At 35.4% G+C, this 27,867-nt stretch overlaps 1 protein-coding gene across 1 annotated transcript in view; it reads right to left on the reverse strand.

Annotated features, from left to right (window-relative positions):
* LRMDA (leucine rich melanocyte differentiation associated) overlaps positions 1–27,867 on the reverse strand; it is a gene marked incomplete at both ends in the record, with an annotated part of 657,780 nt that overhangs the window by 75,202 nt on the left and 554,711 nt on the right.

Below are 27,867 nucleotides of genomic sequence, written 5' to 3' on the forward strand. Positions count from 1 at the left end.
ATTCTGTCATTCTTTTCTAAATGAAAGACTTTTCCATAAAAAAAACTTAACTTCTGGTAATGTCAGAAAGGAAACACAAGGATTGAGTAAAGAGGGTGGAGTGCATACTTTAAAGTACTGCATCTTGACTCAACAGAGCAGAGAGTTTTCTGGTTATTCTTGACAGGAAGCATATATATGAAAATTTGACGATTTTTTTTTTTCGTGAATCTGGAATTAAGACCCTAGTCCTGAGCATGAAATGATATGAACATCACCTAAAAGAAATATTTGCTACTGAACCAGGAGTAACAGACAAGGGGTAGCCCATGACACTTAGCATACATAAGTAGTATGGAAATTTCAATAAAATAACTTTTCCACTACTGACTTCTCAACAGCACAAACTATTTCAATAAAGCATTCCTTTCTGTCTCATTTTGCAATCTGACAAAATTAAAATATTTTTAAAAAGTTCTAAAGAAATTTATCAACACATTGCTTATTTTATTTGAATAAGAGATTTTTGTTATTAAGCAGAAAATAATTTGGTTTTCCATTTTTCAATTCAAGACATATTTAATGATATACTACTGACATATACAAAAGAAAAATGCCTACCTCCTAGAAAACAAAACCAAACCTATCAAATCCCACTGCCTTTTCTGCGTTAAAAAAAAAAAAAATTGGCCCTTGAACATTAAGGTTGGAACGAAAATTTGACTTAAAGATACATTGCCAATTCATAGGAATCTATAATCTGTGTTTTTTTTTCCAAAACAAGGAATATGCATTTTTTATGAATAATCAATTTGTAGATGGTTCTGATCCAGCAACACACAGTCTATCTTTTTTCTTCAAGACCACAGAATTTGTAGAGAAAGCCTAAGCAGTTTGGAAAGCCATGAAGTAATTTTGCTTAAGAACAGATTTCATTTCCATCAGCTGTGTACAATACAGACTGAGTGTGTGCAATTTGGCAATGTCATAGACTAGTTGAGAGTCAGTTCATGTGACAAATTTCTTGTGAAATCAGAAAAAAAAATATAGTGGGGCTTGGGGAAACAGCTGATTTTGAAAACTGTGTTGATACAACTGGACAAGTATTATCAAAAAGAGATGGTGAAATTAAGAGGAACATTTAGTGATTTCAAACTCAAGAGATTCTAATGAGAGGTGAAAACAGTAAGAATTTTTCTATTTACTTTAGCTACTCTTAAAAGAGACCAAGAACGATATACCTAGAACAAACATACTTTGACTTGAATGTAGTCAAACCTTGCATGGCAAAGGCTTCCAACTGAGAAAGAACAGAAAAACACAAATATGAGCGGAACAAATCCTGTGGACTTCAGCTACTTCACAAAGCATGAAAGTCAGTGGGAAAGGCTACTGCTCAGGTGGTTTAGATCCAAAATATATCAATGCCTTTATGTATCATCAGTGGTACTCAAGACTGGAAATGTTGAGTGGAGTGACACCTGCAGAATGTATCAATCTGCCGTTGCTTTTGCTGGTAAAAGACAAGTTTGATACTCCCATCATAAAACAAGATGAACTTCTGCAATAAAAGTTCAATTAATATCACATCTTTACCATGTCCCTTTTATGTTTTATGGAAATAAAATTGGTTTTAATTGAAATATACAATCTCAAATCTAAAGACAAATAATGCAGAAAATAAAAAGAAAAATCCAATATCAAACATAAAACACTAAAAATTTGTCTGCTGTCAGATTATTTTCACTATCTGTCTGATACTATTCATCAGGATTCCGTACATCCAATTGTTGGAAATAAAAGAGAAAGAACAATACCCTTAAGGCCATGTACAGCTCATCTTAGACATCAATTGGGACTTCATACTTCCTTTCCTGAATTTCTAGTCTGGGATCATGCCAAAGAGTAACTCAAGCCAACAGTCCCATTTACACTGTGAAGTGTGTCTCAGATATTGCAAGGCTGCTAAATTGTAGTATATATCAGAATACTGAGAATAGCAGAATTCAAATAGAAAATTAGACAACAATGAATGAGGCAAAATTTAGTGTGATGTGCAGGGGAGGAGCATGGAGAAAGAAACAGATTTTGCCTTTCACTTAACTGTTGCCATTGCCTGTTTTAACAGCAGTGTGGTCGCAGGTGTGATTATAAGGACCTAGGTAAGATGTCACTTGTAGCAGAGGGTAATACCTTTATTAGAACAACTAACGCAGAAAGGTAGACAAGCTATTGGGCACATTTGCTCTTCTTTAGGCTTGTTATTCTTCCAAGATCTTGTCTATTTTTTTTGTTTCTGTCAGCTGATCAAACATGTTTGTGGCCTGACACAATGAAGGGCATATGTGTCCAAAAAATTTTTAACATTTTTTCTGCATCAGTTACTTTAATGAAAGGTATTAGCTGACACTGTAAACCTTGCCTCAGTTCCTTTTCCCATCCTGTACAAATGATGAAAATTCTCTCAAGTAATTCAGAAGGAAGAGAAGACCTACCTGCTTTGCTTCTTGTCTCTGTGTTGTTTAGCTATGCAACGATCAGAATCCAAAGTACCAAAATGCTACAGGAAAAGACACTTGTGATACCTCCACTTTGACAAGCACCAAGAATTACTAGAAATTTCATGGAAAGCAGTCTTCTCTTGAGATTTCCAAATGCATTTACAACTCTGTCTCAAATAATCACTCTCATATTCGCTAGCTGTAAGTACCAAAACACACAAACAACTGAGGATTCTTCTAGTTTTACTAAGAAAAGAGAGGAGTCTCACCTTTCATTTGTCTCCTCAGTACCTTACAATGGCTAGTCTATATCATAATCAATAATGACTTCAAATCTGAGTATAGTTTGAATGAAAGTATTTCAAAGCTCACATGGCACTGTTCCAAATAAGCCTGGTCTCTATGTAATGAAATGCATTCTTTCTGGCCTAATCCTACAGGCCTGGCAAAAGAAATGCCTGTGGCATGAGCAAAAATTCCAAACTTGAGTCTTGCAATTGCCCCTCTAAAGGTTCATTTATCATGCATGTTGTTTATCAGCATGTGTCTGAAATGAACACTGCTTCAATGCAAAGCAACAGGAGGTCACATATTGGAATGCAATCAGTAGAACTGGTTATAACTTGGTTTCCTTTCTAAAATGACAATCTATGCTTCATCTGCTATTATATTAGTGTTTTCTGTCTTAATAAAAATAGAAAGAAAAAAAAACAAGAGAGGGGGAAAAAAAATGGCTGTGAGCAGATGATATAGTTGTCTTTAATGAAGAGATCACGTGAGCTAATCAAGACCCAAAGAGTTCACCTTTAAAATACCAAACCATCTGGCTGGCTGTCCCATGATAAATCTCAATGATAAATGTCTTCATTTTGACGTTACAAAGGAACCACAGACCTGCTCAGTTTTGGCACAGCTGAAAACACACTGGCAACAGTAGAATAGAACTCAGTTGTCCAAAATACAGAATTAAATCATTTTGACCTGCAGGGCACAGTATATTTAGAGAAAACCTGATTGCAACAACAGAAAAAAAGCCAACAAAACCAAAGAAAAAAAGAAGTTTGGACTCATGTGAGTGTCTCTTCAGAGAAAGACATATTTAAAAAAAAAAAATCTGTACTGCAATTTACTAGATACGCAGCTTCAGATCAATTCACTGAAATGCCACTGGAGGTTCTAAGTTTTCCATAACAGAGCTTTTGGAGCATGTTTTTTTGTTGATTGATTTGGTTTTATCTCTACAATTCCATCTGCATCCAGACAAAGCAGAAAGCTTGCAATGGGCATGATAGAAATTATGACATCCTTTGATAACTCAATTCACATTTTGTCAATGTGTCATATTTATTAAGGATAAATTAAATTAGCCTGGGAAATCTGAGTGGTAAAGATAATAAAACAGCTCTAATATTATGCAGATAAAAGTCAGACAAATTTCACCATCTCTAAATGTAAAACTTCCACCCGTACAAACCAAGTTTTGGTAGAAAGTTTGTATTGATTTTTTAATGCCAGCATTTCTAATACAGCAAACACCAAATCTTCTATTCACTCCAATTAATGACGCCTCAACCAAGCAGAAAGAACATTTAATTATCATTTTTTACTTTCAAATTAAGAAATTATAATTAAAAATTCTTCTGGGACATAATCCAAAGTGTAGTAAACGGCAGCAAATGAGATTAAAATATTTTAATTGTTTAACATTTTCACCAATATTTATCGCATTCCTACTGATTGCAAAGGGTATTCCTGTTGCTTTTGGTTATTCAGCCAAACAAGGTAGGAACCATAAATAATTTCTCAAAAACTTATTTCTGCAATTTCTCAGGCTCAGAGTGATCAGCTCTAAATTCCCTCTCTCTTATATATTGACCTTTTCTGGCTAAAGTCCTTTTCAATGTAAAGGTTCTGTAATTGAATCTAGAAGACTTTTCTCCAGGTGATACCATTGCAGCTTGTCCCGGCATTCAGCTTCATGCTTTTCCTTCACTCAATTTATTTCTATTTCCTCATTGTACATAGCACAGACAATCATCCTAGTGATAATTCTGTCTCCTTTCACTAGACAGTTACAGACTGTTTTGGCCAATGTTACACATTATTTTTACCGTTCAAGTTCTCTCTGGTAGGCTCTGCATTGTTTTCTTCCTTACTTATTTTCCATCTCTTTCTAAATGTTAATTTTATTTTTCTCATTCCATTCTAGTGTTCAGATATTTATTGGTAATGACAGATGTGGATGATTCCTCTATATCCTCGTTTATACAAACAGTACTTAATTACTCACAAATGTATTGCCTCCTATACTGCAATATTCAAATCTCTCAGACACACTTAGGGAGGGCAATATAGGGGTTACACCTGTCTAGTCCCCAACTCATCTGCCTTTATTTTCAAGTCCTAATGTATCAGAAACATTGAATTTTTCTATTCACTCTCATATACCAGTGGTAATCATGACACATACTTTCTAGGTTTATCTCAATTTTTCCTAAAATTTTAGCTTCCATTGTTTCCAAGATTAACTACTGGTTTTAGCCTTAGTTCTCCTATGTCCTCACTAATAATTTTCCCCATCAAAAAAAGCCCCAAAACATAAAATCATAAAAGGCTCCCAGCACCACTCAAAACTTGTACTATGGATTACAATGCAAAGGGATGAAAGAGATGGAAGTAATGTAGGGTCTGGCAGAGACACAGACAGAAGTAGAGCTACAGGACTGGATTAAGCAGATGACATCAAGACAAAGTGTTGTAGGGCAAATCCAAAGGTCCTATAACTAAAAATGAATAGTCTGCACTACTTTGGCAGACAGAAGTTCTGAAATAGGCATATGGGAAAGTACAAGAACCCAGAAAAGTCAGGCAACATCTGAGATTTCATGAGATTAATCCATTCACGGTCCCATCATTTATTTCTACTTTTCCTTTGGATCCAATTAAAGAAGTCAACATGAAATTCTCACTCAATTCATGTCAATCAGAATGATATTCAAGCATTCCAGTAGGAAGCACATAACTTCAGTGAAACCGTGATATTATCTTACTTCTTTCTTTACATGTACTGTCGTTCTGGGAATTGCGTCCAGCAGAAGGTAGTAAAGAATTGAATCACATCTCTTTCATTGCTCAATTTGAATTTCATGGTGTATGCCGTGGGGATAAATACCTAACATCTCTCAGAAAACTACAATGGGATAATTCCTTAGGGAGATTAAGTCATTACCCTGTTCCAGTGATTACAGCATACCCGTGAAATCTGTAATCCAAATGGGAAGATGCTTTTTTCCTCAGCAATTACTACACTAGAGAGACAGGAGATCAATGTTTGTATTGATGCTCTTTAATAAAATTTACATTTTTATCTTATTGCAAAGACCTGTGCTTTTCCATTTGCTTCAGAATCCAATCTAACTTTTAGTATACAAACTGTGTTATATTTTATAGACAGACTTCTGAATATGTTATGAAATGCTCAATACATTGCATCGTTTATAGGCATCATTACTTGAAAGTGGGAAAAATTATTAGTGAAATAAAAAACTCTAGTTTTTTTCCTACTTGTGGATAACAAGTTCTATTTTATGAAATATCTACTGTAAAAACTTTCACTAATGTTTGATCACGTCATGTTCAATCAATTCCTCTAACAGTTCTCTAAAAATCCAGAGGAATAACAGAATTAACTACACAAGTAGGATAATATTTTAGACCATAAAAAAAAAAAATTAAATAAATCCCAAGGAAAAAAATAAGCCAATAAAAAACCCAACAAAAACAACCCCAAAGAGGTCTGCATTTCAGTTTGTTTTCACTTTGTTTCACTAAGACCTAAAATTTTTTTACCAAAGGCTTTGCTGGACTAGAACTGTTCACAGTAGCTAGAGCAGCGGTATGAGGTGTCATCACTCAGTACAAAGCACACCATCAGTAGTATTAATTTCTTGAGTGTTATGAGGCTAAACTTAATATAACATTAATATTATTTCCTTTAATAGTTTACTGACTCATGTAAGAGACAGACAGCCAACTAGTCAGTATACTACTATAGGAAGAACATATTTGAAATTGCCCTTAGCTTGATACACTTATCATTAAGGAAGTAAAAACCAAAGCAAATCGTACTCAAACTCAGAAATAACTAAGATTGCTCTTACACCAAAAACATAAAGCTAACTAAATCCCCAAACAATGATTAAAAAGGAGGGGTTTGGGGTGTTGTTTTGTGGGGTTTTTTCTTTTTTTTTAATGTGATAGCAATGTAAAAGTATCAGAAAAAAGTCAGTAACTTTTCTCTTCATTCAAAGAGAATGATGAAGTTCTTCTATACCTAGGGTATTTTCAAGATTGAGAAAGATCCCTTCAAAATTTGGATGGTAACCTTGGAATTTTTGCAAGGGAAAATTAGCAAGGCAACAGCTCAAGAAGTTCCGTATAAATTTTAAACTCTCTTATTCCAAGTTCATTTTTTACCTTTATTCATTTAATTGTATTTAATCTTCATAATTTACATTTTAATGCTACTGAAATTGATTTTAATTGTATTCAATATTTTTTATAATTTAGTATAATTAAATCTTAAATATCTTTTTAGATTTCTAACACATTAGAATTTTCATTTTAAGATGGAAAAACAAGGACAATAAATATGTTACTAAAAGTCTGTGGTAGCAGTAAGCCCCAGTTAGATCAAGTTCTCTGTTGAGTGACCAGACTTACAGCACATACGCAGTATGATGTTGATCTGTATATGAGCAGCAGGTCGAGACTTAAAGTGTTAATTTCATAGAACATTTACACAGCTAAGTCTTTTCCTGAGTCCTTTAGGAATGGGAAAAAAGAAAACTGCTAGAACAACTCAACAGGGCTACAGCATACTCTGTGCCAACACTGGAGGGGCTCTTGATAAAGAGAAAAAACAGAAACAGAACAGAGGATGGAAAAATTGGTCTAGCAGGCCACATATGGCTGGAGGCATCATTTGGGCACCCCTGCCAGAAATCATAAAATGCTATAAACTTCATGGAATGGACACTGTTACATTAAGCAGTATCTTAATCCTAGATGCTGCTATTTCAGAAGAAGCAGGGAAAGATGCATAATGTGTTATATACAAATCAAGAACATAAACAACTGGTAATAAAGATCACTCTTAATCACGGTTTTTCATTTGTTTCCCTTAGTAATACTGGAAAGACCACAACCTACCCCTGAAGGTATCTGTGTTTTGCTGCCTGCAGCCATTTGCAGAAAGTTCCTCCTCATCTTTTAGTGAGGTGATTGCAGTGTGATTTAAACTAGAAATATCTCAATTGTCCATTCTCCCTTTGAAAAGAGAAGTGCTAGTCATAATTCCTGTTTAGCTAGATGATAGAAGGTGATAATCCCTTTTGGAATGTCACACTTAATACGTACTTCAGGTGTCATAATCACTAAATTCCAAGGAGATTAGCATTGTAGAATCCACTAAAAGAACACTGCTACAGTAAAAGGAAAGCCCAAGAACAAAATTGATAAAACTATATAGGGATATTTTGTAAAATCATCAATTTTTATTCCAATACATGTTTCTAATGAGATTTCGCACAGGTGGAAAGGAAATTTCTATGAAATAATACAGTGTTTTCTGAAAATCTATTATTCCATGGAGTCAGATCAACAATCATGGAATCCAGTGACCCACTGCTGTATATGAATTCACAAACCTATTAAATTAATATTCTTCTCAAAATACTCAATATATTGACTATATACTTTATACTGTCTCATTGATAATAACTTAATTTTGATTAAGTTCTTCAGAAGTTAATTCACATGACGTAACTCAGGAAAAATGTTCAGAGAGAGAGTGTAAGAGCCTGGGAATGTGATATATCCTAATGGATAGAATTCCATGGGGAGTTTCTGATCACTGTCAAATCACATTGCATATCACAGCAGTACTGTTTCCAAATCTTCATAGAAGAAAAGCATTGTCATTTGAAACAAACAGAAAATACAGGATACAGTGTCAAAGCCCAAAGGGGTAAGACCAAGCATTAAGCTTTGGTCTAACAAAGACAGAAATTTAAAGAAAAAAACCCAAAACCAAGCAGATCTGTTGGAATACACTAATTCACTCAATTAAGTGGAATAGCAGGAGGAAAACTTCATCCAGTTTCATAGACTGGGATTTGGAACTTTCATAGAAGGATTTGGAAGTACAGATGAAGTTTATTCTTTCAAACATGTTTACTGAAGGTGAATATATGAATCTCTTATAGTCAGAGGGCTACATTTTAAGATCCATATCAGTAAGGCAGCAGCATCTTCATGCAGCTAGGTTTCTTGACCAAGATATGGTCATGCTATGGAAACAATAGTAGCATACAAGACTGCAGGTGGAATAACATGAAATATCTATGAATATTCCAGAATGGATATAGAACAAGGACTGAATAGAGAACATACAGAATAATATCATGGAAATTTTATGAGAAAGAGGAACATATGACATTCCAGTCAAATAACAGGATGAAACTAAAAATATTTTTGTGTAAATTTAAAAAAAAAGTGGAATTTTGAAATCAAATCTAACATATTATTCAGCCTAAAAGTCTCACTGTATTCCTTTAAAAACAAATGCCAAATACCAGCCACGTGAGATACTTCACATTTTATCAGCCAATGTAGGAAACCCTGTCAGCAAGCCACAGGGAAGCAAACGTATCTGCCAAGGACAGTGAACATTCTGAGATCATAAAGGTCCACTAACTCTTCTAATTGATTTATACTTGGATTCTGCTTCTCAGTATATCATTGAATATGTTGAACTTTTGATTGCACTATTCCTTCTACCACAGACCACTTTACTATGGCCGTGCAGAGGCAAGAAGGAAGACTGATGAAACAGTACCACAGTTTGTATATACATCATGATACTTTGTATTTGTTGTAGCAGTAAGTAGATACTGGATCATCATGCAAAGGCTTCCAGTCAGGAATGGATAGATGTGAAGAATGAGTCAGAAATGAAGGGAAACAGACTCTCTATTGTTGAAAGTTTGCAGATATCTTGCCACTTACTAGTAATGTGAAAACCTCCTGGAGTCCACAATAACAACACAATGCTTGTTTGGTTGTGTTTGCTTTTTTTTTTAAACTGGATTAAAATTTGATGCTTAAAAGTTCTTCCTGAACAGATATCAGATCTCTCTGAATTTTAGTTTCTTCCTTGCAGATTAATAACCTGGTTTAGTATATCCCGCGCTTATAGATGGAAACTCACATTAGAAATATTGGCCAGCATAAAGCTGCTATTTCCTATAATGTCCCAAATTAGTTGGCTACCACAGCTTTACAGATTATTAATGCATCTCCTGTTGGCATGCTGCCTTATACCATTTTTCATTGAAATATTAAACCAAATTCAATCTTTTCTAGATTTTTAGTAACATAAAGCTTGCAAACACCATTAACCCCATTCCAATAAAAAGTCTCTCATTCAATAAGTCTTTTAGGCATATGTTTAAAACCATCCACATTCAGCAAAAGACAAAAGCACATAATGGAATTTAAGTGACAGTTCAGATGTTTTGCTGGCTTAGAGTAAGCAGTATATTTCATCCTAATAAATAAAAAAAAAACCCACCAAACAACCAAAACTCCAAAATAAGGAGGATGAGCTTTTAGATTAATGTTTACATCAGTAAACTGAATTCAGATTTAAAAAAAACAGAATAATTTAAATAATTAAGCATAAAAATTCACAAATGATCTTATGCAATAAGGAATTAAGACACTTAACATTCAGAGAAGGCTGTAGAATTGAGTACTACATGGGAACATCTAATAGCAAAAGTCACTGTTTAAAAAAAATAAATAAATCTTAACTTTACAATGATTTACTTTTATTTGAGGTGTTACTAAACACCTTTTATATCATTAGATCATTAAAAAGGTAAATTGTATTCAACAGTAGTAAGCATCTGTGTTTTAACTCGAGTACCCAATGAGGTTCAATGATACAATGGGGTTAACACACATTACATCAAATATACCCACAGATAGACTCTCATTCCTCATGAAAGGCTCAGTGAAGTATTAATATAGTTAAGAAAAATCTTTAATGATAACACTTAATAAATCTTTCCTGACATTTTTATGCTCCCATTGTTATTCTTATGCAGTAATTATTATTTTACAGTTTCCAATTAGGAACTGCAGTATGAATATATTTTATAAATGATAGAATTTTTCTTCTCTCATCTTCAAAAATTTGAAGATACTATCACACAGTTTAGAAAGGTGAAAGTACTGCTTACAAAAAAGCAGCTACATTCCTTCCAGATGTGCAATGAGAGTCACTCTCTTCCCAAAGGATGCAAGAGCTCTTAGAATTTCAAAGGCTGATGCCAAGAAGCCCCACCAGACACTCCTCACAAAAACTGTTTTATGAATTACTACATGAGCCTGAACTTTTGAGATAAATGACTGAAAATAAACTCATTTATATCTCAATGGAGAGGATAAATTTTGGTTTTGCTTTGGGAACTTGAGGTATGGAGAAAGCTATTGACCATTCCACCTCTCACTGGACTAACCACCACCCACACTAAAAACATGTTGCTTTCCAAATTTCCTTTCATAGTGGCTCAATAAATTTATTCAGAGAGAAAGATATCCACAAGAATTCTTACACAACTGTATGACAACCAAGTGATTTGTAAACTGCCTGAATCTGTACAGATGGTAGAAGTCACTATCTACAATGTTAAACACATAGCTAACTTAAAAGTCTATGAAACTTCAGGAACTTCAAGGGAAGTTGTGAAATGTGGTTCCAATGTTGATAAGCACATACAGACTCTATTAGGTTATAAAAAAAATCTGATTACAAAATGGGCTGTGAATAAATATTGGCTTTGATGACATTTAAAAATCAGCAGTGTGCTAACTTTTATCAGACAAATTCTTCTGAGATAAAGCTGAAGCAATGAGTTAGGCCACATACTGGACAAAAGCTTTTAATTCCTCAGCTATGAAAGCTGATCTAACACTCTCTTCGACAATTACGAGCATAGGAAAAGCTAACCTTCACCCGGTAGTCCAAAGTACTTACTTCCAATAACATATCTTTAAAGGAAGACAGACACATAGTAATTTTATTTTTGAATGATGAGGACAAGCTAAGAGAGAACTTTCAAGATGGTTATAAGAATAATCCAGCAATCATACAGATTTGCATATCTACAGTAATAAAAAATGATTTCTTATTGAATAGAACTGAAATAATTATAACTTCTCAGAACAGATTTTAGAATGGCATTATCAATTATAAAAAAAGTCAGAAGCAGTATAGAAAAAAAAATATGACCAAGAACATAAAGTACTTCTTCAGAGTAATGCAGGCTTTTTGCCTTCATCTTCCTCCTCTCCTCCCTTTCATGCTTCTAAACATTTCTTGGACTATTCAAATGACTTAAATGAAATTTGTGCATAAGAAACTCTTTTGGCTAAAAACATGAGGGCTTATTACCACATTTCTTTACTGGCACAAAATCTGAGAAAAGCCTCAAGGTGCAAATGATCTGCAGTCTATTTAACATCATGGTGGTTTATTTTTATGGGCACTCATTATTACTCTTTACCCTAAATTATAGGTACATTCCTGGCTCCATTTCCCACTGTTCTGTAATCTTTATGATAATATTTTTTTTTAGATTTCCAAATCCTTCTCAATACCTCATCAATCAAAAATGCATGTAACATCCACTAGTTGTTATAATGGGCAGAGACAGCAAGCCATGGAACCATAGCTTGGACCCCAGATAAAGACTTTACTCACATCCCAGGGCTGGGATATATGCTATAACTTGGGTAGCATTTACTAAGAAAACCTGTTTTGCAGTATCTCACAGTCTTTGCATACAAACCGATATGCACTGAATTAGTGCTTAAATACCACAGTTCCTATTTTATTATGGATTATGTGCTGAACTAGTTCTGTCAAGTTTAGAACAGTATGCCATAATTTTGACTAAATCTAAGCACATGCATCTTTTTCCATGGAAACAGTATTACAAGTATGCCCATTTCTCCTGTCACAGAAAATTTTCATGAATATTTTGATAAACAGCTGTTACGCTATAGTAGTTTATAGCCATAATACTATCAGTTTCAGCAAAGGAATGACACAGCATCAGAAGCTATCACATAACACTTAATTATTTTTGTGAACAACTCAGAAAAGTACAGTGTGGATCATTTTGATTTTTGGGTTTACTGGACAGGAAAAAACTTGTGCTTTGATGAAAAAGCCCTTGGCTTTCTCATCATCTACCCATTAAAGCTGAGCTGGGCTGCTGTCAGAGAAAAGTGGGTTTGAACAGACTAAATCATATGGTATTGCTCCTTTCCTAAAACTGTGGTTTGTAATTGCAGAAAATAAAGGTCGTTATGAAAACCAAGACCTCTAATAAAATAAATAATTTTAAGAACACTATGTTACATATGCACACAATGATCATTTATTAAAATGCAAATTGTACATTACAAAAAAAACCCGAACCAACCAAAAAACAACCCAAAAACCCACTACAGATGATAATCTCCTAGAAAGACCTAAATGATTTAGAAGAAACTAACCTCTATAGGCTACTTTGAAAAGTATAGCCTACGTGCATTGGAAGCTCCTTGACATGTTCAGGATGATAATGATGGCAGATGCCCAGAATTGTTAATTCTCACTTGTCTCTCCAGATCCTCTCTCACCTGTTTCTTTTATTTATTTTTAAACTTGATGAGATGTAGTTATCAGAACTGGCAAATATGTATTGAACCACACAGACTGCAATGACTACACAGTGCTTTGCACAATGCTTATTTTATCCTGCGGGAAGTTTTAAATAACGTGTAAATATATTGCAAAAGCACAGCTGATACAAGAGATGTCTTTGTTACTTCTTCTATGGGAAAGTCAGAATGATCCAGACAGGAGAACTAACTCTTGATATCATGAAAACAAGCACTGAGTAGACAGCAGTGATAAAGTACATAATTAAAATTATCTAAGAAGCAGATAAATCTCTGATGTAAACGTTTGTAGCCATACAGTGCCCCAGACATCTTGACCACTGTAGACAGTGTTTTCTGTCTCACCTGCTCAAACATAAAAGGTAAACAGTGTTTTCTTTCTTTTATTTACTGCTTATCTTCATTATCCAGTTATCCACTGGGCCATGTATAACCTCTTGCTACACATATGCTTGACAATGGGCCCATGAAAAAATTTCATGTTACTCAAATAAGGTCACAATAGAGCTGTAAGTGAAAACTGCTCCTGATTATACATTAAAAGGATAAACTCTAACATCCTCAAAACCAGAAAAGGAAATGTGGTAGTACTCAAACACCTGAACTTTTCTTCAAAGCAGCATACACGTAATTAAAGTTCTTCCTGTGTTTCAGTAAGAAACACATTGACTTTTCAGTAGACATGCCATTTACATCAGCAGCAGATCAAAATAAACAAACAAAAATTAAACCTGGTAAATTCTTCAATAATCCTACTGTGAAAGGCAGCATGAATCCCTTTATTTTCGCCTAAAACCACCTTACTGATGATAAAAGGGGAGGGTGGGAGGAGACACAGAAGAAAGCAATTCACTATGAGCTTCAATAAGTAATTCTCTGCTGTTACTCTCACCTGAGGTGAGATGCATATGACATGTTATTACCACACAGGTATTCAGGTAGATTCTGGTCCATGGTTGGTTGAATTCAAGAAAAAGGAAACACATCCCATGAGCAGAATTACTAAATCTCTCTAAACAAATAGAAAGACTGAAGACAGCAGGTGACAGACCCTTTGTTAATTGCACCCCAAGGCTCCCAGGCTCCATGCCTTATGACATTAGATCAAGCTCCCTTCTTTCCCTGCTTTCCAAATACCCATTCTTTCAAGCTTTTTCACTTGCTTAGCCAAGCTCCACAGAATATCACATTGTAAGTGCCCAGAGACACTCTACATGAAAAATAGTTCATAAATGCAGATTGCTCTGTTAATCAGATTCTCTTCACTCTCTCTGGCTTGTTACCCAAAATTGCTCTTCAAGCCTTTCCCAGTGCAGCTTGTTTTCTCTCTTCCCCCTGACCCCTTTCTTTATTAAACATCAAGGCATCAACATATGAAAAAATGAACTTAAGCTTAATTCATCTATGCAACAAGCATAGGAAAATGTAGGAGGTGGCTTTAAATCAGTTAGAGAAGGTTTTGTAAAGTACACCCAAGCTTATCAAATGCAACTTTATTATTTTCTTGGTCATAGAAGCTGTGTGACTGTCCAAAACTTTCTCTGGCTTTACATACTCATATGTAATTTCTTTTATGTTTATATGAAATAATATTCTGCTTGTCTGGTCTTCTCACAGGGTATTAGAGTTACATGAGGGAAAAGGTAAAAAGCATCAGTTGACTAATGAAATCTGTGAGAACACACTTTTTTGTCTAAATATTGGAGTGTCTGTCAAGGAAACAGAAGCTCTGACCGTATTTCGTCTTCAAATTATGATTGTCATTTTTCACAGACTAAAAGAAAACTGACAGCCATCCCAAGATTTAAGATTCATAAGTATCTTTTCAATGACATATTTCAGTGCATTTGATTACTGAAATTACAATATGATCCATTTCACACTGTCCCCCTCCCCCTTCTAATTTAAACACGTTATCTATCAAGCTATCATTAGAAAGGTTAAATCTCATCAAGCTGTTCTTAGGCATCTCCAAGTCTATTTCCAAATGAAGAATCACCAAAATATTAGAACAGATGATGATCAATGAAAGTATTTAAAACTGCTCTAAAAGAAGAGCTGAAAGTTTGCACAAGTGTTGGATAGAATTCATCCATAAGCTTCCACTTACTCTGTTGCCATAAAGAGCTTGGAAAAACAAGATCAACATACCCAAAATAAACATCTGGATGAAGGCTTCCTAGTATCTATCTAGGCACTAAAGGAAGCGTGAATATTTACAACCAAGTAGTTCTTGTAATATACTGTGAAGCAAATTTTGAATTGGGGTTACACTTTAAGACATGGTACAGAACTGACATACTGTCTAGCTGTGACTCAAATATATATATATATATAGGGAAAGGAATATCTAAATATTTCCACATTGATCCAAATCTGCTCCCAGGAGGCATTAGCTTAGTAGCAATGAACATAGCTGTAGCTTCCAGCATAGGCAGGGAAGCTCTCCAGAGATGAAGGTGCTTCCCTCAGCATCTCAGCAGGCAATGGCTGGCTAATACAGGGAGCATATCACATGTATGAATACATAGCACCTCTCATCTTCAAAGATTTTAAATTCATAAATACACAACATTGTTCAGCATTTAATTTGAAATGAACATATGAGAACCATCAATGCAGCAATAACTCACGACATGGCACCATAACCTCTAGATGTATACGCATCTTGTTTCCCTCCTCCCTCAACATCTCATTACCCTGCAAGTGAAGAGTTGGCTGAAAAGCCTCATCATATATCCAGCCATTTGTGCATGGCTAAAACACCTGCAGGTAGTTGTTTTAGAGCACAGAGATGCCTAGCCTGTGTACAGATTTCTGCTCCATAACCCATGCCGACTTAACTACAGCCGGGGGTGGAACTGCCTGGAGATTCCTCTCTTGTACTAACATACTTCCTTCCAACACAGTACTTCTAACTTATAAATCAGAAAAAAAACATTTCCTAGACTGATTGAAAAATCTTTTGTAATAAGATTCTTGTTGATTCCCAAGATTCATAAACACTACTGAGATGTATCTTTTTATTAGGAAATAATAGTATTTTAACAAATATCTATTTCAAAATCCATAAACTAGGGCAGTTCAAAATACCTACAAACTGGTATTAGTTTGCTTCAGAATTTAAGAAAAATCTTCCTACCCCCGAAGAAAAAAAAGTAACAAATACAAACTCAATATAAGAAATGCACTAATTCTTTTACTTAAGTAAAAATGTTAGCTCCACCATTGATCTTTTGTTTTCCCTTTACATTTCAGTCTTTGCTATGTCACCATACTTAAAAACTACAGTGAAAGATAAAAGTGAATTTGACCTTCACAAATTAACATTATTACAACTTGCTGTTGAACCTTTGAAGTTCTTTCTGAAGAAGGAACCAGTTAAAATTCAGTATTACCAGAAAAACTCTGTTTGAATTTTAAATAAGTCCTATAACATCAAGCAAAATTATTATACAGATTTTAAAACTGGATTCCTTAATCTCAAGGCCTCATTTTATAAATCAGATACTGTTTGCCTTCCCAAATTGTCCACATGGGACTGCGGAAGTGCACAACATTTTAAGCTTAGAAACTGGCACCATCTAAAATGTCTGCTGAAAAGCTCTCTACATTTGGTCTCTTACATACACAAGAACAAATCCTGAATATCCTCCAGAACTTCAGTAGCAATATTAATTCTTCACCTTTCCTGCCTGTGGTAGGAAAAAAAAAGAATGACAAAGGAATATTCAACTCCCTGGTGAAACACTGTAGCTTCTTTAGGGCATATGTTGGTAAGGAATAATTTTAGAACATAAGTATTAATCTGTCAGAGAAATACCAGCTCTGTGCAGGATAGAAAATTTAGGGTTACAAACATGTTCCTGGTTGTGATTTTTTTTTTCTTTTTAAACACACACACAGGTCTCCCACTCCATGCATTTCTAGCTACCATAACAACCACAGCAAGCTGGCATCCATTCTCACTGACCATCACCACTAGAACTATTTCAAGTTTTTCTTTCTACTCTGCAGAACATACTTGTGTCTTACATTTTTTCTTTTTCTAAATTGCAGTTCATATGGGAACTTTTTGTGCCTGAAAGACTTTTCCTGTATCTCCCAAATGAATGCCATTCTTGCAATCTATTTTAACTAGTTCACTTCTTCCAGATGCAAACAGCTATCTTCCCTAAACATGAAGGCAACAGGAAAAAAAAGCACGTAAGGGCTGGCAGAATAAACAAATTATGGACACTAGCAGTATTTCAAGCACTCTGTTTTGTAGCATCTCTTGATGTTCTAATTCTGCTCACTTGAGGACCACTATTATGGTCCTTTATTGCAAACAGATTTTTCAAGAAAATAAAAAGCTGACAGTTTCTCTTTCACTTTATTATTGAACTCACCTTGGTAAAGGAATTGCTTTCTATAATGACAGAGCAAAACAAAAGTGAAAAGAAAGCAGTGCAATGATTAACAGTTATGTGAGGGACTCCTCCAGCTATCCTCCACACTTCTGTCATTGTTATCTAGCATCAGATTACAGGGCAGAGGCAAACTATATCCACAATTAGCATCTGAGTGGATGCCTACATATCTCCTTTCTACTTTACTGTAATTTCACCTGGTATTTCTTTTTCTTTACATCAGTAATGGGTGGCATTAGCACCAAATTGCTTTTGAATGATCTAATAGCTTATATGTAATCTATTTATTAGAAAGTCGCTCTCTTTTCCCCTCATGAAATTTATCATTCACTACCTTAAGGAGGAGAAGAATCTGTCAACTTAGTTAATTGGGTGGGTTTGGGAGGGGCAGTAGTGTTGGGGGTGTGGGTGCGTGTGTGATCTTTTGCAAACCTTTTTGCTTTAAAACAGATTCAGGCTCTTTCATCAGGGCCTGGGGGATTATTTCTATTGAGCCTGCTCCTTTTATTTCATGGAAACAAAAATGACTGTTGAGACAGGCTACTCCCACTCAACAGTTCAGAAAAAAAACCCCAAACATCTGGGAGTTACCTCCCTCCTATGAGAAAGAGGTAGGAATAGGATAGATGCAGATTTTCAAAGCATAACTCTGACTAAATACAGCGATTAAGCTGCAACAGTTGCCACTGTGGCAGCAGCTGGTGGCAAGGAAGCTGAGCTGGTGTGGAAAAATCCAGCACGTTGATATAGTAGCCCTGTAATTTTGGTACAGATATAGAGATGACCAGAGATGACTGCTCATTCAGGTCTCCATTAGCTCTGAGAAGTGATGCCTACTACTACAAATGGTTTTGAAAGATCAAACTCAGGCCATGTGCTCTTTCTACCTCTCTGTTTGTGAACTGCTACCGACCAAAAGTAAAAGAAAACAAATTCAGGGATTGCAGTCATGCTTGGTCTTTAAGTAGACATCACAAGGGTTGTTTGCATTCCCCTCTCTATAGCATTCCTGCAAAGAACTCTCATTCACTAGCCTTACATTTTTCAACCTACTGCACTAAATATCATCATTACATTTGGTAGGCATTCTAACAGAACTGCAATACAAATCTGTTTCACTTGAGAAGCAAAGCCTACGGTTCCTTAGGTTTTATAACATAGTGCTTAGTACAAATTCGCTGAATTTTTCCAGCGCTTCACTATGTGATTTTAGGAGTCTATTTTCCCCAGTGGCAGGCAAGTACTAAAATTGCACTGCATTGCATTTTGCTCTCAGTAGGTGGGAAAGTGCATACTCAATGGGTTATTTTCCATTCTTTATTTCAGTTTTATGCAGCCACAGGTGGGGGGTCTTTCAGGTGGTTGCTTAGGTTTACTAGGCACTTTAGAGTCATAGACAAGCTTTCTTAAAAGGATCTTACAAAATACACCAACATTGTCAATCATGCAGTAAAAGAATTTCATCCTGTGTAAATAGAAATAACCTTTAAAATCTCTCAAACTATTAAAGGCAATACAATGAATATCAACCAAAAAAAAAAAGGATCAATAATCCCCTGTTTGGAAAGAGACACAAAACAATTTCACTTGTTTATACTTATTGTTTACCTCTCCACCTCTTCCCCTTCTCCTTAGGTGTGATGTCTCTGCTTAAGGGCAAACAAAGTTAATGAAGGATGGCATGGCACTTCCTATCATTTACCTTCATAGCACTGAGGCTACAAACAGACCACAAAATTATCATAAAACAGGAAGAAAAAGGGACGTTGTCAACCTACTTAACATTTGCTTTCAATGCTCTGAAAGGAACTTTGATCAGCAAACATATCATTAGATCATGAATACAGATATACATATCCTATAAAATGTTGACAGCTTTCTCTTCATGCATAAGAACATGCAATGAAACCATACAAAGATGCCCCTTTCTTTCCTGAAGTCAAAATAAAAGAGAGAAAACTTCACCCGCTCCTGAACAAAGAAATGCAAAATACATTGCATCTTTTTGGCTGTTGATAGATTGAAAAAAATGTACATGCTGTAACACGATGTGTGCTCCATAAAGAACCACACACAAGGGGATCAAATAGTTTCATTGCTCTTATGCAGATGGCTGCCCTGAATGTGCAGGAAATTTCTCCCTCCACACAATTTTAAAGCAGGCTTCTACATGTATACGCTATGTGGGAATTAGGATTTTGTTTCTGATGAGCCCCACATCCCCTTCATTCAGCTCAGTAACACTAGCCACAGGACAGCAGCCAAGGTCACATAAGCATCCTATCCTGCTAAGTAGTCAAAATCCTTGGAGAAATGCAGGTCGAGATGGAACATCCAAACAACTTTAACCACAAACAATATGAAAAATTGTGGACAGTATTCAGATGCAGTAGTATTTTCCATGCACAAGTTTTGTTTTTCTCAATAGAGTTCAGTTATTTAGAAACCGAGACATACAAGCTCAAAAAATATGATTCTATGCCGCGTACGTATGTTCCAAGGCCTGCCATTTCTGCATCTAAAATGGTAGCAGTCCACTGGGCAAATTAGTTTTCAGAAATAATAATCCTGGTCCTTAGAATATTTTGTGAACATACAGTAGTACATCAGATAACAGCAAGAAATTTTGTTTGCAAAAGCATCATGAATCTCCTGGAATTTTCTACCAATAAAGGCATTAAATGAAATGATTAAAATTTAAATTTTTCATTATAGACTAATTTTAACAAGAAAATATAATCTTTCAAACTTCGAACATTTCATACACAGATTTTTAGAATGGGGCAGAATTTAATTGCCTCTGCAATTAAAATACACTCCTATGACAGAATATTGAAAGGGGACACATACTGTCAAGATTTGGGGTTTTTTTACCCAACAGCATAGAACTTTATCCTGTCTCTGCACTCCAGAGCAGGACAAGCTGTATGGAATACTGCAACATGTGTCTATATGTTATTAAAAACAGTAAATTCCCATTTAAACAAGAGTTGCAATCTGTGCACTAAACACTCATTAATGGTTATGAATCAACATAAAGGGGAGGAGGGGGGCTCATAGCAGGTGTGCATATCTATGAATTTCAATACATTGTAAAACTGTCTGTAGCCAACAGCTTCATCATTTGGCCTTTCTGAGCTTGGAGACAGGCAATTTTTCATGATTTTACTATTTCTGGCCAAACAAAAAGTTTTTAATTAAATATACAACATGATTCCAGATGTTTGTTTATTTGTTCCAATAAGGCTGTAAAAATGCCTGAATGATAAAACTGGAGGACTCCTGAAAAAACAGGCTAGGCTGGAGTGCTAACTGAACACGGGGATCTCTCGGGACACTATATGTCCACAGCAGCACTTATAGTTTGAACCTGATTTCTGTGCAAGGGCTGCAATGCCACAGCCCAAGACTAGATGACTTTATTGCAAAAGACTATATAACCAAGTGACATTTTTGGGTTTTAATTGCCAATTGCAGATTCATTGTATCATTAGTTCTCCTACATACCTAAAGAAGATTTTGGATGAGTTTGGATCCCAAGTTTCCACTTATAGAAGCCAATGTTTTCTATGTTTTTCTGCCACTTTATAATCGTGCTACTTGGAGCTTGAGCATTCTCATGGTTTCTTATTACCAGCATGACAAAATGAGCTACGTTGTGAAACATCAGACACTTTCTAGCCTACCCAAAAAATATGAAGTTACAGTTTTTCCCCCATTAATCATATTCCCTCTGATGTGGCACTTGTATGGGTAACTGGGGCCCAGGCTGCTAGGTTAGTTTTGGCAAATATGGGAAAAGTTGCAATGAAAGCCTCAAAAAATACGGGACTAGTGACAAAAATATGGAAAATGGTTAGAGCTTCAACAGTCAGATCGGTGAATGTGTCCTGTGGAAAAATGAAAGCCTCCATAATATTTGGTGAAAAAAATGCTGACAGTTTTGAAAGACTGCCTAAGTCTTAGGCTCCTAATTCCCATTAGACACAAAATGGGTATTTTGTGCTGAACTCCTTAGATATTTAACAATATTGTAATCTAAATTTGATTAACCACTTAATTACTTTTTATTTTTAAAGTGAGGACATGGTCTAGAGGTAGACTAGGAAGGGTCGGGCTGTGGTTGGAATTGTCTTAAAGGTCTCTTCCAACCTAAGTGATTCCATGATTCTTGCTGCAGAAAACACCCATATTTTATTTCCACAGAGACATGGCACTTCAGGAAGGGATCCTCCTAGAACTTACTTCTGGTCAGCTTGGTTACACCTCTTGGTTCACTTTTAAACCACAGAACACAGAGAAGTCTCACAAATTAAAATAGGCTAGCATTTAAAACCAAATTTTAACTTTTCTGACTTTGCACAGAACTGCAAGTCATCCTGAACTCATTCACTCCACCCTCATTTCACATGACTGGCTGCTCTTATCATTGCAATACAAAAGATAACAGTACATTTTTATGTAGTTTTAATAATCTATGATACCCTGATTCAAATCTAACATCTCTTGTATACACAGACAAGAAATTGTTGACCCTCTGACAAGAACATGAATCCAATAACCCAGAAAGGTTATTTTTTTGAACCGTATTAGTCAAGGTCACACTCAAATACAGCCCAAATTTATTCCACATTTGTGAAAGTCTTCATGCTTTATGGAGAAACACGTAGACACTGGCAGAGGCTATCCCTACTAAGCGAGTGATGTAAATTGTTATACAAAAGACCACCGCTATTGCTGGTGTTTCTATTCCAGTAAATAAATAGATTAGGGCACAGGAGAGGTACAACAGGAGAACCTCTTTTATCTGCTCTTTCATTGTTGCCCAGCAATAAACGACTCCATGGCTGAAAGCTGAATGGATTACGTGTATGTGTACCAGACATATCGATTCCTTTGAAAGGCAACATCTGTGACCATGTGTCAATTCACACAACCTGGATAGACATCTAATGTATTAGCAGACTCAGGGCAAATACCAACACACACTGTCTTCTGTTTTCAGATGGAAGCATTTCAATAAGACTCTCAGGAAATGTGCCTTCTAGTATTCCCACTTAACATTGTTTCGCTCATCCCTTCTACCTATTCTTTTCCCAGCAAAGCAACTGCATAGGAAAAAAATGAGGCAGTAAACTAGAGTGCAGCTTGGAAGGAAAAAACCAAACAGATAGAGGTTTGAAATTAGCTGTATCACTAAAGAAACAGACATGGGTCAGCACTGTTACTACGTCTCCAAATGTAAGGTTTGTCAGGTCTATTGACACAAGCAGGAGCCATCCAGTAGTGGCTGTGAGAAAGGCCTGGCCTGCCTTTCTCTCAACTGCATCAGAAATGGCTCACAACTGAGTTCTTTAAACACCTGACACTACCTTCTCATATCTCCTGACTGCAAGGACTTCAATCCACTTGTGACAGATTTTCTCTTTCCAAACCCTTCAACTATGGGAAATTAGGGAAGGAAAACAAAATCTTTTCCTAACCAAGTCTTCCCTGACATTGGAACTCATCTTTACCATCACCTTGCTTTCCATGCCTCTCCCACATCTGTCGTGCTTCCATTACTGTACATTTCCAACACTGAAAAACTAACTAAGCAAGGCACTAGAACCCAATTTTGTTTCACACAGGCTAAATCAGATTAAGTTTTTCTTCTCTCTTCCACCTCTATAACAGACTCCTTATTTTAGCGTTCTCCTGCAGTGCCAAAAGAAAGAGGATTTCCACCCACTCCCCTTGGGGCTAAGTCATGAGCACAGCACAACTCACTGTTGGGACATAATTCCTGGCATTATTAGGAAATGTCACAGTTTATTTTTGAGTGTTCCTGCCTCTGGAAAATATGATCTTGCCTGCTCCGTGCTACTGTGAACTTTATGTTTCTTTGTTTTAAGGTTATTCATCTCATGGTCAAAAGATCCTAGCCTAAGAGGTATACAGTCTATCACTCACCATAACATCATAGCTTACAAACTATGGTATTTTCAAAGGACATCTCATGTAAACCAACAAAGAAATTTCTTGCTGTCCACAGCATCTCTGCCTGATACAGAGCTTCCATATATTACATCTGCCTGCAGTGCTCCTATTCATTCTATTCTTAGTTATTTGACAAGTTAAAGCAAATACTTCTTATACACATATGTAGAGACCTTCTATTATAATTTTTTTAAGATTCCTTAAACTAATTGAATGATAAACTACTCCCCACAGGTTTATTTTTATTATTATTATTATTATCCTCCTCTTTTTGGACATCAAACAATGAGCTGCTTTATGCAGATACACAGAAAAATCAGTTGATAAGCATAAAGTGCAGTTCACATTAAGAAAGCTAACTAATTATGATAAGTTGCTACATAAATTGCTTTGTGACTTTCCCAGCAATCAATTTCAAACTCTAAATAAGCCTCTGGCTTGAAAACACAATGAGTACCTAACAACTGTGTCAATAACAACAACAGAGAAGACTGCAATGATAATATAAACAGGATAATTATTTTTCTGGAAGTAAGTTTTTATGCAAACTGATTTCCTTTTCTTTTTATGTCTGTGATTTAAAGACAGCATGGCTTTTTGGAGTGCACATTTATTTAGTTAAAGTCTTCCAAAATAAGAACTTTGGCTATTAATTTTTAAGAGCATGTGTCAATTTTATATTTTTACTTCAGAAAGTTTAAAGTATTATCTTAAAACTCAAGGCCCAATTCTTGAAGGATTGATATACATTATTAGTTCCAGATGAACCTGAGAATATTTATTTCTAAAGTAGACTGAGCATGTTGAGGCAGAACAGGTAAATTCTTGCAGAATAGTTTGGGGCTTTCACACAACACATCAATTATTTTACTCCCTCTGGCTTTCCAAAAATTCTTCCATTTCCTTCAGGACCAAATTTTGAAAGTAGTAGGCCTCCTTTGACAACTATTGGATTGTAAATTCCAGTACAACTGTATGGCTAAATACCTCTTGTGCATTCTAAGGTACACTTCTGTCTTGACATAATACATATCTCAACTCCTATAAAGGTAGTAGCTGGTTTTTATGCATGGTACAACCTAAAAATCAATCAGAATGCATTCTGTATAGTCATAGCAGTCATTATTGATAATTTAATGTGCCAAACAATCCAAGTACAACAGCACAGAATAATGACTACAGGAAAAAAAAAAAAAACCACAAACAAAAAACAGACAGATCAAGTTCAGGTGTCTCTCTCATACACTGTAAGGCCTATGCTTTTGTTTGCTTAAAACATCACAAATTTGGAAAGATCTTCATTCCAAAACAAATCTTCAGCACACCTCTTTTAGATAAAGAGAGAAGTTTAGGAACTTCTTTTCCTTTGTTCTAAAAATGCTCTCTAAAATTATCTTCAGAGAGTTAAATGCTTAAAAATATTATGTTCCTGGATTTCTGGGCATTGCTTCTGAATGCAGTTTACTTTCAAACTCAGATTAGACTGACCCAGAAAGTAAGAATATAGCTCTGTCAGTTGACTCAAACATGCTTCTAGAAAAGAAAAGAAATTTTTCATTGGGGCACTCTGTGCACAAGAGAACATTTGGATAATTAACTGAATAGACACCAAAACAGGACAGTGGATTTGTCCAGGAAGTTCTTACAAGCCAGAATAGATTGAAACTATTAAACCTTGGCATATATCCAAACTAAGGTTCCAAAAACTACTTACATAAATACAGGCTTCATTTTTAATGGAAATAGCTTCTTCTTCCTTTTACCAGTAAGCTATGGCACAGACTTACCACTGGTTGTTCCCAGAAACAGGGGCACGAGAAAAGGAATCATTTGTAAAATGTTACTGGAAACAAAATGGCTTTGGCAAATTAATAGATTTTCAAGTAAATCAGGTAAGAGACAATGTTATAAATATCTGTTTATACAAAGGGTACCTAAATTATTTTTTTTAAAATAAACTGCAAAACCACAATTTCATGATAGTCATGATTTATTAATATTGCTTCTCAAGATAGAAAATTTGAAAACTAGAACAATATAAGCAATGGAATTTAAAAAATAAATTAAACACATTGTATGATAGGAGGAAGTATCTTTAAACTGGCTTGTTTTATCCGGGGAAGAAAATTGTACAAACTTCACACAAGCAACTTACTAGTGTCTAAAAAACATAAAATTAAATACAAAAAGTTAGTTTAACAAAGACCAAGGATAGACTCTTAGGAGTCTGAGATCATTCTTTTGGAACCAAAACAAAGATAGCTGTAAAGGTATCACTTTGAAAGGCTTACCTAATGGGACAACAATTAGACCTCATAATCAAGTCATATTACTTTCAGGTGCCCAGAACCTGTGTAGAATGCCAACACATATACTGCTAAAAAATATGAACTATGGGACCAACTAAAGTTTCCATTTACAAAAGCAGCTTTAAGCAGTGAAGTAATTTAAGGGAAAACAACTTTCCCAGGATGGGGAGAAATTTTCTGCGGCATAAAAATGTGTATCCAATATTAATTGCTCTCTTCATGTATTCAAGCAAAGAAACACTTGATATAATTACACTGATTATTCCATATCATTCCACCATGATGCTGGACTGTCATATGCTATTTGTGGCCCTCAAATTGAGAGAAATTTTTACAATTCCTGAGTATAGTCTGTACTAAATATGGTACAGCACATGAGAATGACATGATTTTGGTCTCCCTGCAAAATTCATAGCTAAACAGAGTAAGACATGTCCAATTAAAACTGTACCATTCAAACACATTCAGCTTGTTCCTGATCACACTCCCAATAACCCAAAAATCAATTTACAGCTGCACCAAATGATTTGACAGACTTTCAGATTCTAGTAAACAAGTTTTTCCAAGGACAAATAAGAGCACTCACAGACTTGCAGCATTCTTCTTTCCAGCTTGCATAGAAAGCTGTCAGTATTTACATATGCAACAGCTGATTCAATCAATTTTTACAACACTGAAAGCCTTCAGTGAAGAAAAATCCTGAAGATGTTCTGAACCTAAAATAGCATGCTTAAGTATTTCATTCTTTTCTTGGATATTTTTCTATTGACTCCAATTACAATTTAATGGACTTGTGAAGATTTTTCTTTATATAAATAGTTGAGTGTGCTGCCAGCAGGTTGTTCCAAGCTTTATTTACAACACCTGGAATTTTGGAAAGTTTTCTTAAGTATTTCCCTGTGAATATATTTTATACACAGATATATATGTAAGTATAAACTTATTGGAACATGCTAACTATCCCTCTTTTAAAGCCAATTTTACCCTTTTTTTGGATGACACTCTCTTCTCCATTTGCTTTATTTATAACTTGGCTTAGTCATCAAGGAAGTTTTCAGCACATGTTTAGCGTGCAAAGCAGAGTATGTCTGGGAAGAGTAAAGACAGAAGTAATAAAGAATTATATGCACAGCCAAGGGTAAAAAGTTGATAGTTTGGAGAATATATTTTTCCTCTTCGATAGTGAGACCAATCATTCTCAAACCATAGCAAAGACAGGAACACTGAACCTGGTAAACTCCAGCTCTGGTTGGACATATCTGGAATGTCTACTAGAGCAACACAATTGCTTTATTGCAGGAGAAGTCAACCAATAATACAGGCAACACAGCTTTTGATACTTAATGCTACTGGCGATTCTTTTCCCAAGACAATTTCCAAAATCAGTCATGAAGTCACCATATTCCTAATTCACTATCATCTAAATAAACAGATCTGAGGATACCTGGCTTTTATTGGTACTTTTAATGTATTTTTATAGAATGGAGGCATTTACAACTGTCATTCTACTTATTGCCTTACTGGACCCCAGCCACTTAATCTAACAACAGAAATCCAAGCTCAAAGCAAATGTGCTTACCTAAAGTCAAAGCCACAATAAATATCTTGAGAGCTAGAGGGGGGGAGGGGAGAAGGAAGGCAGTGTGTTGCAATTATTTTCATTTGGCAGTTGGTTTGTTGGTTTGGGTTTTTTTTTTTTAATCTCTGAAGACCAGGCATGTATTCAAATCCACGATTTTGGTTTTGTCCTTTCTCTTTAAAAAGTAGCATCAGGTCAGCATCAGAATACAGTGCATTACAGCACTTTCAGGACATCTGATCTCCAACACACCATAAACTGATAATTTACACCAAGAACAGAATATAGCTTCACACCCACCTTTAGCCCTG

The sequence above is a fragment of the Gallinula chloropus genome, assembly GCF_964237585.1.
Source record: "Gallinula chloropus genome assembly, chromosome: 5".
NCBI classification, from domain to species: Eukaryota; Metazoa; Chordata; class Aves; order Gruiformes; family Rallidae; genus Gallinula; species Gallinula chloropus.